At 40.5% G+C, this 14,677-nt stretch overlaps 1 protein-coding gene across 1 annotated transcript in view; it reads left to right on the top strand.

Annotated features, from left to right (window-relative positions):
* Positions 1–14,677, top strand: part of scn5lab (sodium channel, voltage gated, type V-like, alpha b) — a 220,230-nt gene that overhangs the window by 114,160 nt on the left and 91,393 nt on the right. The gene's annotated exons all lie outside the window — the stretch shown is intronic.

Genomic DNA, 14,677 nt, shown 5'->3' with positions numbered 1-14,677 from the left:
CAGGTATGCGTTTTTGTTGTTGTTGTTGTTGTTTTTTGCCCACCACCCTCTTTGGAGGGTCTTAGTCAAGGTTCCAGATCAGTTAGTCAGAAAAAAAAAACGATTTGCTCCACTATGTCCTGTGCTGTCACTGAGATGCATGCTCATAGGTCGGCAGGGAATGAATGAGCTGCTGCACAGACACTATCAGCCTAAAATTAAATGTTGATTTATTTTTACATATTCTATTATTTTATATTGCGCTAATTTCATGTACGTGGACATATGTGGATAGTATAGTATGTGTTATTACATTACACAAGCTGACGTTTTGACCACATGGAAATGAGAGGAATTACCTTTTTACCTCAGATCAGTGAAGTTTAGTCCCGCTTTAAATGACGTTCAGCTAGTAAAGGCTTCATAAAGCCTTCATAATGCCTTCATAAGCACTACATAAATGTGTTACAAAGCATCTATAACCATACATCATGCTTTATAAAGGGTTCATAAATGTGGCATAACTGTGTGACATAATTAATCATCTTTACCTCAGGTTAGGACTGTTTGTATAAAAGTTGATATATAATCACGATGGCACAATCGATTGCTTAAAACAGATCAATATCATTGGTTTTGAACCGTTGATTTTGTCATACGCGGTTAGGACTTAGAATTCTGCTTTCATTTTCAAACTCAAATTGCAGGGAAAATTCAGGGCACTGTCTGTATAAAAGTCGCTGGCCTCACACCAATACACAGATTTCAGAGGCAAACTATCACTCAAATAACAGCCAACCCTTGTCACTGTTGATATCCTATGGTGGGTCGTGATTCGTCGTTAAATAACAAATCAATTGATTTGTTCCCTTCCTTTTTTCGGCAGCCTCCCAAAACGTCCCTCCGACATTCTACAATTTAGATGACTGTCTTCAGCAAATTCTCTTCCAACCAGTGATGTCAAAAATATTCTCAGATTCAGTGTGGCATTTGAATAGTGTTAGTTTAATCAGCGCATACAACCCAAACGTTTGCCCCCGCTCTATTTTATTTCAAATTGATATCGATATGAGTAATTGACAAAATAATGTTGCGTTTACCTTTCCGTGTTGGCGACCCACTTCAAAAAAATGCAATAATCCAAAAAATAGCTGGCTGTCTTCTACAAGTTGTCCTCTAACCAGTGATATATATGTTATTTCCCAGATTCTGTGTGCTTTTTCAGTAGTGTTAGTTTGAACAGGACGTGTAACCTGACTCCCTCCTCTCATTCTATTAATTTAATGTGATATTGATAAGAGTGATTGATAAAAAAAGTGTTGCGTTTTTGCCGACCCCCAAATCAAAATTAATCACTTCAAAATATAGCTGGTTGTCTTCAGCAGGTTGTCCTCTAACGAGTAATGTTAACAATATTTCTAGTTGCCATGTGGTTTTTGAGTTGTTTTAGTTTCAACAGCACATACAACCTGATTTCCCTATAATCAATATGAGTGAACTATTGCCACAAATGTTTTGGTGCTCGCAAAACTAAATACAAGTAATATGATTACTATTGTGGGAAACGACTGGGACGATCCGTGTAAAGGAAAGAATGAATGGGGCCATGTATCGTGAGATTTTGAGTGAAAACCTCCTTCCATCAGCAAGGGCATTGAAGATGAAACGTGGCTGGGTCTTTCAGCATGACAATGATCCCAAACACACCGCCCGGGCAACGAAGGAGTGGCTTCGTAAGAAGCATTTCAAGGTCCTGGAGTGGCCTAGCCAGTCTCCAGATCTCAACCCCATAGAAAATCTTTGGAGGGAGTTGAAAGTCCGTGTTGCCCAGTGACAGCCCCAAAACATCACTGCTCTAGAGGATATCTGCATAGAGGAATGGGCCAAAATACCAGCAACAGTGTGTGAAAACCTTGTGAAGACTTACAGAAAACGTTTGACCTGTGTCATTGCCAACAAAGGGTATATAACAAAGTATTGAGAAACTTTTGTTATTGACCAAATACTTATTTTCCACCATAATTTGCATATAAATTCATTACAAATCCTACAATGTGATTTTCTGGATTTTTTTTTCTCATTTTGTCTGTCATAGTTGACGTGTACCTATGATGAACATTTTTAAGCGGGAGAACTTGCACAATTGGTGGCTGACTAAATACTTTTTTCCCCACTGAATGTGTAGGTAATACATTTTATGATTAGGTTTTCAATATATCATAAACTGTTTCTGCATATTGCTTATTGATTTGGACACTTAAAAACTGTGTTTTGATATTGGGCTATTTATCAAAAGCTATTGTCAACGGGAACCAGCAACAGCATCATTTTCAACGTATGTTTTAAGAATATAAATGGAACCTTCAACATGAAATTCCAATAGTATTCTACTAAATTAGGTAATAACTGCTGAATGAGGCCAACATTTTTATTTATTTTGATGATCTACCAGAAATCATGAAAACTGTTTTTTAGAATGGGTTTGTGTGGAGATCTGAGAAGACTGTTACATGTACAGTGCCTTCAGAAAGTGTTCACACACCTTGACCTTTTTCACATTTTGTTTTGTTACAGCCTGAAGTTAAAATGGAGTAAATTCAGATTTTGTGTCACTGATCATACAAAATACCCCATAAAGTCAAAGTATAATTTTTTGTAAACAAAGCTGAAATGTTTTCAGTCAATAAGTATTTAACCCATTTGTTATGTCAGGCCTAAATAAGTTCAGGAGTAAAAATGTGACATAATAAGTCACATAATAAGTTGCTTGGACTCACTCTGTGTGCAATAATAGTGGTTAACATGATCTTTGCATGACTACCTCATCTCTGAACCACACACATACAATGATCTGTAAGGTCCCTCAGTCGAGAAGTGAATTTCAGGCACAGATTCAACCACAAAGACCAGGAAGGTTTTGCAATGCCCCACAAAGAAGGGCACCTATTAGTAGATAGTTTAAAATAAAATAAAACAGACATTGAATATCCCTTTGAGCATGGTGAAGTTATTAATTACACTTTTGATGGTGTATCAATACACCCAGTCACTACAAAGATACATGCGTCCTTCCTAACTCAGTTGCCGGAGAGGAAGGAAACCACTCAAGGATTTCACTGTGAGGCCAAATGTCATTTTAGTTACAGAGTTTAATGGCTGTGATAGGACAAAACTGAGGATGGATCAACAACATTGTAGTTACAACATTGTATTCCAAAACAAACTTCCTGTTTGCAATAAGACACTAAAGTAATACTGCAAAAAATGTGGCAAAGAAATTAACTTTTTGGCCTCAATTCAAAGCATTATGTTTGGGGCAAATCCAACACAATACATCACTGAGTACCACTCTTCATATTTTCAAGCATGGTGGTGGCTGCATCATGTTATGGGTATGCTTGTCATCGGCAAGGACTTGGTAGTTTGTTGTGGGATAAAAAATAAATAGAATAGAGCTAAGCACAAGCAAAATCCTAGAGTAAAAACTGGTTCAGTCTGCTTTCCAAAATACACTGGGAGACAAATTCACCTTTCAGTAGGACAATAACCGAAAACACAAGGCCAAATATACACTGGAGCTGCTTACCAAGACGATAATGAATGTTCCTGAGTGTCCTAGTTACAGTTGAGTTTGGACTTAAATTGGCTTGAAAATGGCTGTCTAGCAATGATCAACAACCAACTTGACAGAATCTGAAGAATTTCTTAAAGAATAATGGGCAAATATTGTACAATCCAGGTATGCAAAGCCCTTAGAGATTTACTCAAAAACACTCACAGCTGTAATCGCTACCAAAGGTGATCCTAAGATGTGTTGACTCAGGGGGTTGAATACTTATCTAATCAAGATATATTAGTGTTTATTTATCATGATTTAAAAATATTGTATATTGTGTGAGTATTGTGTGCAGATCATTGACAAAAAATGACCATTAAATACATTTTAATCCCACTTTGTAACATAACAAAATGTGTAAAAAGTCTTATAGATCCACCGTGCTAGGTGGAACTTTGGGGATATTGATTACCCCTGAAAATCGGTCTCATATCCTCACAAGTGCATAGGGCGTAGGGGCTAAGGGTTCATTTGGGATAACAACAGTGCAACAACCTGTTAATCACACCTCAATAGACATCATTCACAGCAATGAGTTTACAATCACAGTAAAAAGTCAATATGGTGGTGGAATGAAGGCAAATCACCTGGATGGGACGGTATTCCTCCTCAGGTCTATTTACATTTTTGAAATCAATTAGGTCCACTAACGCTCACATTCATTTGGGAGAGAAGTGAATACAGCACTAATTTAGCTTTTATTAAAAAAAGGTAAGGATGCCACCCAGTGTTCTCACTATCGCCCCCTATCTTTGATAAACACAGATATTACATTTACCCAAATTGGTCCACACGGACCAGAGCGGATTTGTTAAAAATAGATTATTCTCGGAAAACCTCTGTCGACTATTACATAGCTTAGATGCTTCATCAGAAACAACAGCTCCTTGGGCTGTATTATTGCCAGCAGCATACCACCCTGCATCCCACTGCTGGCTGGTCTCTGAATCTAAGCATGGTTGGTCCTGGTTGGTCCCTGGATGGGAAACCAGGTGCTGCTGGAAGTGGTGTTGAATGGCCAGTAGGAGGCACTCTTTCCTCTGGTCCCCCCCAAAAATCCCATTGCCCCAGGGCAGTGATTGGGGACGTTGCCCTGTGTAGGGTGCTGTCTTTCGGATGGGAAGTTAAACAAGTGTTATGGCTCTTTGTGGTCACTAAAGCGCCCATGGCACTTATCGTAAGAGTAGGGGTGTTAACCCTGGTGTCCTGGCTAAATTCCCAATCTGGCCCTCATATCATCATGGCCACCTAATCATCCCTAGCTTCCAATTGGCTCATTCCTCTCCCCTGTAACTATTCCCAAGGTTGTTGCTGTAAATGAGAATGTGTTCTCAGTCAGCTTTCCTGGTAAAATAAAATAATCTCTCGATGCAGAAAAAGCTTTTGATAGACTAGAATGGTAGTATCACTGGTCACTCTTGGAACATATGCGAATTGGCTCCAATATCATTAATATGATTACAATAATATATGCCAATCCCTCAGCCATAGTTATAACAGGCTATATCTGCTCTGCTCCGTTCAGAATCACTAGGAGCAGCAGAGATGGTGATCCAATTTTGCCTTTGCTATTCTTATTATCCATGGAACCCCTGGCCCAGGCAATTCTTCAATCAAAGGAGATAACACACATTTCCTTAAAATCTGCTGATCACTTCATCTCATTATATGCAGACAATATTTTACTATATCTAGATAATGTATCTCAATTGCTCCCAAACGCATTAAAGATCAAAGATAAATTCAGCTTCATCTCAAGTTATAAAATGAATCTAACCAAATCTGCCCTACTGCCTCTCAAGACCCCAGTGGAGGACTCCATCTCTACTTATGCAATCCCAATCGTTTCTCATTTTAAATATTTGGGAGTAGATATATTTCTTTCCTTAGATAAAACCATTGGCAGAAACTTTAACAGAATGCTCAAATCAATTCAATCCGACCTCAATAGACCTTTAACCGGCAGAATACAGTGAGGGAAAAAAGTATTTGATCCCCTGCTGATTTTGTACGTTTGCCCACTGACAAAGACATGATCAGTCTATAATTTTAATGGTATGTTTATTTGAACAGTGAGAGACAGAATAACAACAAAAAAATCCAGGAAAACGCATGTCAAAAATGTTATAAATTGATTTGCATTTTGAGGGAAATGAGTATTTGACCCCTCTGCAAAACATGACTTAGTACTTGGTGGCAAAACCCTTGTTGGCAATCACAGAGGTCAGACGTTTCTTGTAGTTGGCCACCAGGTTTGCACACATCTCAGGAGGGATTTTATCCCACTCCTCTTTGCAGATCTTCTCCAAGTCATTATGGTTTCGAAGCTGACGTTTGGCAACTCGAACCTTCAGCTCCCTCCACAGATTTTCTATGAGATTAAGGTCTGGAGACTGGCTAGGCCACTCCAGGACCTTAATGTGCTTCTTCTTGAGCCACTCCTTTGTTGCCTTGGCCGTGTGTTTTGGGTCATTGTCATGCTGGAATACCCATCCACGACCCATTTTCAATGCCCTGGCTGAGGGAAGGAGGTTCTCACCCAAGATTTGACGGTACATGGCACCGTCCATCGTCCCTTTGATGCGGTGATGTTGTCCTGTCCCCTTAGCAGAAAAACACCCCCAAAGCATAATGTTTCCACCTCCATGTTTGACGGTGGGGATGGTGTTCTTGGGGTCATAGGCAGCATTCCTCCTCCTCCAAACACGGCGAGTTGAGTTGATGCCAAAGAGCTCGATTTTGGTCTCATCTGAACACAACACTTTCGCCCAGTTCTCCTCTGAATCATTCAGATGTTCATTGGCAAACTTCAGACGGCCCTGTATATGTGCTTTCTTGAGCAGGGGGACCTTGCGGGCGCTGCAGGATTTCAGTCCTTCATGGTGTAGTGTGTTACCAATTGTTTTCTTGGTGACTATGGTCCCAGCTGCCTTGAGATCATTGACAAGATCCTTCCGTGTAGTTCTGGGCTGATTCCTCACCGTTCTCATGATCATTGCAACTCCACGAGGTGAGATCTTGCATGGAGCCCCAGGCCGAGGGAGATTGACAGTTATTTTGTGTTTCTTCCATTTGCGAATAATCGCACCAACTGTTGTCACCTTCTCACCAAGCTGCCTGGCGATGGTCTTGTAGCCCATTCCAGCCTTGTGTAGGTCTACAATCTTGTCCCTGACATCCTTGGAGAGCTCTTTGGTCTTGGCCATGGTGGAGAGTTTGGAATCTGATTGATTGATTGCTTCTGTGGACAGGTTTCTTTTATACAGGTAACAAGCTGAGATTAGGAGCACTCCCTTTAAGAGTGTGCTCCTAATCTCAGCTCGTTACCTGTATAAAAGACACCTGGGAGCCAGAAATCTTTCTGATTGAGAGGGGGTCAAATACTTTTTTCCCTCATTAAAATGCAAATCAATTTATAACATTTTTGACATGCGTTTTTCTGGATTTTTTTGTTGTTATTCTGTCTCTCACTGTTCAAATAAACCTACCATAAAAATTATAGACTGATCATTTCTTTGTCAGTGGGCAAACTTACAAAATCAGCAGGGGATCAAATACTTTTTTCCCTCACTGTATCTATTGTCAAAATGAACATATTACCACGGCTGAATTTCTGTAGTTCAATGTCTCCCCTTTCTGGCTATTGGGAGGAAATTCAGAGTGCAGATTCAAAATGTATATGACAATTTAAACGATCCCGGATAAAATTAACACATTTACAATGAGGGAAAGTAGGAGGACTATCCGTACCCAACTTTAAATTGTATGTCCAGGCACTAGCATTTCGCCCCAGCCTAAATCGGTTTGGACATTGTGCTTATATAGTAAGAGAGAAATATGGTGTCTCCTATTGCCCTGGAAGAGGTGGTCTTCACTGATACAGTATATCCCTTAAACAATATTAACTAGGCTTTGGTCCTATTATTGCTCACACAATTTCAGTTTGGCGCAAAATTGAAAACAACGTAACTGGGAATAAAAAATGGCATGATCATAATCCAATATTTCACAATAATGCCTTGGGATCTGGAGGGCGGCCTTTTACATCCCCCAATGGTCCAAATGTGGAATTCATACCTTTACCGATATCATGGGCAGTAATGCTTTGAGAACATTCCAAGGTTTGAAAGATACATACTAGGGTTGGGCTATATCCAGATTTTCATACCGTCATATTGTTTCTGTACCATACCGGGGTATACTGTATTACTGAATGTGCACACAAGGGGCACTATTTAAAATAAATAAATACATGGTTTTTTTATGCACAAAACCATTGGGGCATCTTGACAGCTAGCAAGTTAGCAAACCAAATGCATAGCTGAAGCCTTGAGCTCGATATCATTTATTTTACACATCTTAGATTTTTTATAGTTATACTTAATAACTTATAGCGAGGCAGGGATGCCCCCAACTCCCCCCACTAATCAAAAATCAAAAGAATATATTTTTAAAAGGTATTGAAAATCATACCGTCTGTATTTTGAAATACCCCGGTATACTGTATAAACGGTATATCGCCCAAGCCTAATACATACACATTACCAGGCAACTCCTTTTTTCTATATTTACAACTTAGGTCAGCTATGCTGGCCTATGGACTACCTTGGGAAATCCAACTACCGAACCATCCAATGATGGGATTTATAAATAAATAATCTGGGCTCCCGAAAGGACTATAATATATAAACAACTTTTGGAAAGCTCATATTCTGAGCTAGCCATGAAAAAAGTATGATCCACAGATCTAATTGAATCTGAACAACCCTTTAACTGGAACAGAATATGGAAAAATATGACTTTGGCATCCCATAAGCCAAACCATCAATTTATACATTTTAAGTTTGTTCATAGATTGTATTTAACACCAAGGAAAAAAATTTACGATGAAATTGGCCAACTGTTCACTGTGTCCCCTAAATCAGGTAGGTACATTCCTTCATATAATGTGGGAGTGTCCTGCAGTTAAATGCTTCTGGGGAAAAGTTACAAAATAAATTTTGAACAGCATGAATTTAAATATTCAATGCTTTGCATCTATTATGTTACTTAATGATGATAGCTCCTTGAATCGCTCAATCAATCAGAGAATATTACTGCTGGCAGGCAGCACTGCTGCGAAACAAATGTTGGCAACCACCTCTCCCATTTAACCAGTGGATACAGTTACTGTTAGAATTTATTACATTTACATTTTAGTCATTTAGCAGATGCTCTTATCCAGAGCGACTTACATTTAGTGAGTGCATACATTTTCATACTGGCCTCCCGTGGGAAATGAACCCACAACCCTGGCGTTGCAAGCGCCATGCGCTACCAACTGAGCTACAGGGGACTACATTACTATAACATTAGAATTACCGAAAGCGAGAATGAAGAGTGCTAGTCAAAGAACAATTGAGGCCTAGGCGGGGTGGGAAACATGGTTTCCTGGTGGGGAGGGAGGAGGCGGGATGGGTGGATGGGGACTGAGGGGGGAATGGGTTGAGGTTATCTTTGTATGCATTTGTTTGATTGTTTTTGTACCTGTACCCCCCCTCAAAAAAAATAAAAAAGAGTTGGTCTCAAAGAAATATGATGTTCCATGAATTACAAGTCAGTGAACCCAGTTATGTGTGTTTGGATGTTATCTGCAGGTTCTCTATAGTGCTGAGTATGAGCCCTGGTCAAAAGTCGAGCACTGTAGAGCCCTATACAGAACAGGTTCAGCCAAACTCAACTGGCGGACCGCGGTCCTGGTACGGGCCCAGAGAAGGGTCAATCCGGACCGGACAACATCGCATTTTGTTATATAAAAGTCAATCAATTATTTTTTTGACAGCTTTAAAAAATCAACCGGGCACAGTGGCCTCTTTAACTCAGCAACCTCTCTCTCTCTCTCTCTCTCTCTCTCTCTCTCTCTCTCTCTCTCTCTCTCTCTCTCTCTCTCTCTCTCTCTCTCTCTCTCTCTCTCTGTCTCTCTGTCTCTCTCTCTCTCTCTCTCTCTCTCTCTCTCTCTCTCTCTCTCTCTCTCTCTCTCTCTCTCTCTCTCTCTCTCTCTCTCTCTCTCTCTCTCTCTCTCTCTCTCTCTCTCTCTCTCTCTCTCTCTCTCAAAGCAACGCCCACCTCTACTAGTGCTCCGTCTAATCCAATAGCGTATATGCAAATACAAGAGGCCGTGTCTTACCCAATCACATCAATACAAATATCCTCAGAGGAACCTTGGGACAAGCAGGCAGAAAGAAACAAAAATATTTGACCACGGTTCAACTGTTACAGTTTTTCTCGATTGCTAAGACACATTTCTTGAAAGCTGCTCTCATTTTCTCTTAACTGTGAACACAAAACCCAATTTTCAAGCTACATTCACAAAACCTCAGACTCTTCTTGCAAAACCAAACTTTCACCTCAAAACAGTTCAATCTGTGCTCAAAACTGAACTATGTTTTCAAATCGTGCCCCGAGTCAATCAAAATAAAAAACACTACTGAACAGTCACTAAACACTACGTAGAAAAATAGAAAACACAATGCTCAGGACATGAAGCTGGAGAAATAAATGTTTATTGTTCACTGTAGGCTAAATGCATGTTGCAAAACAAAAAAAAACTGTGCATTTAGCACTTGTACAAAAAGACAAAACAGAAATCTTGTGCATTTACATGTAGCACTTGTAAAAACAAACAGAAATCTTATGCGTTTGCCACTTGTGTACAGTAAGCCCATGTAAAAATAAAGTACAAAAATATACAAATAAGTGCATTACTCAGCCACAGCATCATGTCTCCGTACTGGGTCAGGCCACAGGACTTCATCCACATCACAGGCCACATTTTGTCTGGCCAGGCAACGGGGAAAAAACCCCTGGCATGCCGTATCCAGGCTTGGCATGCCTCCACACCTATGTCACCACAGGCAAGTCCCATGGCTTGCAGGAGATTTACCCTGGTGTAAGGTTGGCGTTCATATACCTTCCACCGCCATGAGGAGAAGAATTCCTCAATGGGGTTTAGGAAAGGGGAGTACGGTGGAAGGCAAAGATTGATAAAACCTTGGTTCATATTGTACCACTCTCTAACCTGGAGGGCTCTGTGAAAACTCACATTGTCCCAAACAACAACATAGATGGGATGCTCATCCTGCTGCCCTAACAAAGCATCTCGCATGTGATTGAGGAAAATGAGGAGCTGGTGAGTGTTGTAGGGCCCCAGGTTGGCATGATGGTGGACAACCCCATGATTGCTGATGGCAGCACATAATGTGACATTGCCACCACGCTGCCCAGGAACACCAACAATGGCCCGATGGCCAATCACATTCGGCCTCTCCTTCTCCTTTTGGTGAGATTAAACCCAGCTTCATCCATGTAGATGTATTGATGGGGTCTTTCCATTGCATCCAGTTGAAAAACCCTCTGTAGAAATAGATATAGTTTTGTAAGTGATACGGAAAAAGTGATTTAGGCCACTACAGTAAATCACTACTTAGAGTAATCAACATTGAATGTGTCTGGATATATGCCAACCTGTACATACTGGAATCTTTGCTCTTTGACTCTGTCTGAGTTGCGATCAAAGGGCACTCTGTATAGCTGTTTCATGCGCAGTCTGTTGCGCTTGAGGAAACGATCAACAGTAGAGAGGCTGACACTGTTGATACCCTCAAAATGTAAATGGTCCTCAATGATCTTCTGCTGAATTTCGCTCAGTTTAATGGCATTGTTCTCACGGACCATATCAACAATTAGGGTCTCTTGGTGTGGGGAGAACATACCTGTCCTCCCACCCCCATGTGGCAGTCTTTCAGTTCTACAAAAAGAGAACATGGAGTTACAAAAAATATACATGGAATACTAGGCCTACAAACAGTTAGACCAACCCTCCATTACAATACTACAGTACATTGGTACAGTGATGTACTGAAACATATATTCACTTACAGTATACTGTGGTACAGTATATAGTATGTCATACAGTAATTGCTGTCAACATTTACATACTGTACTATAATGTCAAAAAAAGGTAATTACCTGTTCTCTTCTCTAAATCTTCGGATTATGGTGGACACAGTGAATCTACTGATGTTTGGTTGTACCCTTTGTCCAGCCTCCCTCATGTTCATACCATGGACAAGAACATGGTCAATCACAGTAGCTCTGATTTCATCAGATATTACTGTTCTTTGTCTTCGCTGACCACCTCGACCTCCTCTCACACCCGAACTCTTCCTCTCATATTTCTATCCATTGTAGGGCCTCACAAACCAGTGCTCTCTGAACTGGCTTACTGTATATGTTCCCTCACATCATTAGCCACAAGTGTGATCAATTTTGAGTTGTTGTGTTCAAGTGGTGATACCTGTGCTCTAATTGTGTTTGACTTTTGTCACCTGTGCTCACCATTATGCAGCACGGGTGCATCACAATGAAAATGTGTTGGCAAGTTGTGTCTAAACAGGTGAAAAGTGCTTATGGTTTTGCCAAAAGAGTGATTGATTCAATCAGTGGGTTCAGGCAACTGAGCATTTGGTTCAGACAATAGGGTTTAGTGTTTTAGCAATTGAGAAAAACTGTAATATCACAGATAGAAGGAGCTTAGTTACCAGTATCTGTGTTAATATGACTTGTTAAAAAAATAATGAGTTAACTCTGAAAACCGTATATTCAAAGACGAGTGGACGGAACAGTATGTATTCATTCTCCCCGCAACTAACACAAAACCAATGTGCCTGATATGCAGTGAGTCCGTAGCTCTTGTAAAAAGTGCCAATGTTAAGTGCCATTATGACACCAGGCATAGTAAATTCGATCAGACGTATCCCCTGAACACGGAGGTGAGAACAAACAAGATTAACCAACTCAAATCCCAATATTAGAGGTCCACCAAAGTCCTTGTCAATTCCCTGACAGCCCAACAACGTGCAATGGAGGATTCAATGAGGATAGCTTGGGTTTTGGGAAAACATAAAAAAACATTTTCAGAAGCTGAGATGGTAAAATAATGCATGTGTGAAGTTGCTGACACCTTGCTTGAAGGTAAACAAAAAGATAAGCTCAAGGAAAAGATCAAACAGATCCCACTGTCACATTCCAGAGCAATGAGGAGAACTAAAATATTAGCTGAAGATTTAACTTCACAACTTGATGAGGCCATTCAGAATGCACAATGCATTTCATTATCTGTGGATGAATCAACAGATAACACTGATAATGCCCAGCTTCTGGTGTTTGTCAGATTTTATAACGAAACAAAGAAGGAATTCTGTGAGGAGCAATTGGGCTTAACAAATCTAGAAGCACAGACACGGGGAGAGGATATCCATGAGGCCATCAAAGGGATGCTGACAAAAAGGGGGATAGATCTGAAGTCAATGGTCTCCTTCACCACAGATGGAGCTCCAGCCATGATAGGAAGAGGGAGGGGACTGGTTGCATGTTTGAAAGTGTACCACCCGCCTGACATCATATCACTGCATCATCCACCAATCTGTCCTGTGTGCCAGTCTGGGAAAGGAGTATTCTGAGGTCATGACAACGATGATGAAACTGATCAACTTTTTGAGAGCAACATCATCCCTACAACACCACTTGCTACGAGGCATTCTGACAGAGGCCAATGCCAGTTTTGATGACTTACTACTGCACAACAATGTCAGATGGCTCAGCAAAGGCAGGGTTTTGGAACGCTTTTGGGCCATTCAAGAGGAAATCAAAGCTTTCTTATTAGAGAAAAAGAGTGACAAGGTAACTCAGTTTTCTGAGTTTTTGGAAGATGAGGAGAAGATGGAAACAGTTGCATTTTTAACAGACATTACATCACACCTTAATCAACTGAATGTTATGCTGCAGGGACGGGACAACACAGTGTGTGATATGATAACAGCAGTCCGGGCTTTCCAGAATAAATTTGAGCTTTTCAAGTATGATCTCCAGGGAGAACTTGTCCACTTCCCCAATCTTCTAGTGCAAACGCAGGGAGACAAAGATGTTCCCAACCATGTTAATTTCATCCAGAAGCTGATGGATAACTTCAAGGCTCACTTTGATGACTTCACTGTTGGGAGAGAACTGCTGCTGCTCATCCAGAACCCCTTCTTGGTCACAACTGTGACAAAGTTGTCAGAAGAAGCAAAACAGATCTTCAGATCGGTAGATGTTGCATCACTGCAAATGGAGTTAATTGAGCTGAAAGAAAATGTGGCTTTGAAGGAGCAGGCTGGTGATTGTGACCCTGTCAGTTTCTGGGGATAGATGGTGCCTGCAGCTGTAGTCCCTGTTCTCAAGAAACTGCCACTAGACATCCTGACCATGTTTGGCAGCTGTGAATCAGCCTTCTCCACAATGAACTTTATTAAAAACAAATACCTCACCAGGCTCACCAATGAACACCTGCACCAGTGTCTCAGAGTTGCTCTCACAAAGTTCAAAGCATTGGCAGGAGACAGAAAGTGTAATTTCTCTCATTGATGTAAGGGCAGGGCCCAGAGTGACTTATACATGAATATTGCATGGCCCACAATGACGTTCTGTGCATTCAGATTATTATTTTTGTTCAACTCTCCTTTGTTCTCCAGAAAACATGCACTTTATTTGATTTAAAAAAGTATTATAATAATTTAAGGCCCATGTACAATGGTTCACAGTGCACTTTTTGCATAGTCAATTATGCAACCACTTCTGATCTTCAGCAATGCTGATGCAATGTTGCACATGTTTACATTCAAAAGAATGAAGTTGTAATTAATTCAAATTCTTAGTCTCGTTTAATGTATTTAATGTACATTTTATATAACAACATGTTTCCTAAGTCGTAGACAACTACGTTTGTTTCTACGCTGTACCAGAGAGCTGATAAAGGACGATATCCATCCAGACTTTTGACACCTAGGAAGTTTGTGTCACTGAACCTTCTAAAATAGTAGTTAAGTACCCCTGGTATAGGGAATATGGTGCCATTTGGGACACAGGTGGTGTTAGTGTTGTGTAATTTGTTGTGTTGTACAAGGAGTGGTCCAACAAGGAAGTCATTTCAGGCCAACGGTGCCAAAATCAATAGAGCTTTTCCTCCACTTGGCTGGTCACAGTATGCTACAGTGAACACTCTGG

Source organism: Coregonus clupeaformis, chromosome 7, assembly GCF_020615455.1.
Source record: "Coregonus clupeaformis isolate EN_2021a chromosome 7, ASM2061545v1, whole genome shotgun sequence".
NCBI lineage: Eukaryota > Metazoa > Chordata > Actinopteri > Salmoniformes > Salmonidae > Coregonus > Coregonus clupeaformis.
This window is presented reverse-complemented; position numbering and strand designations above follow the sequence as displayed.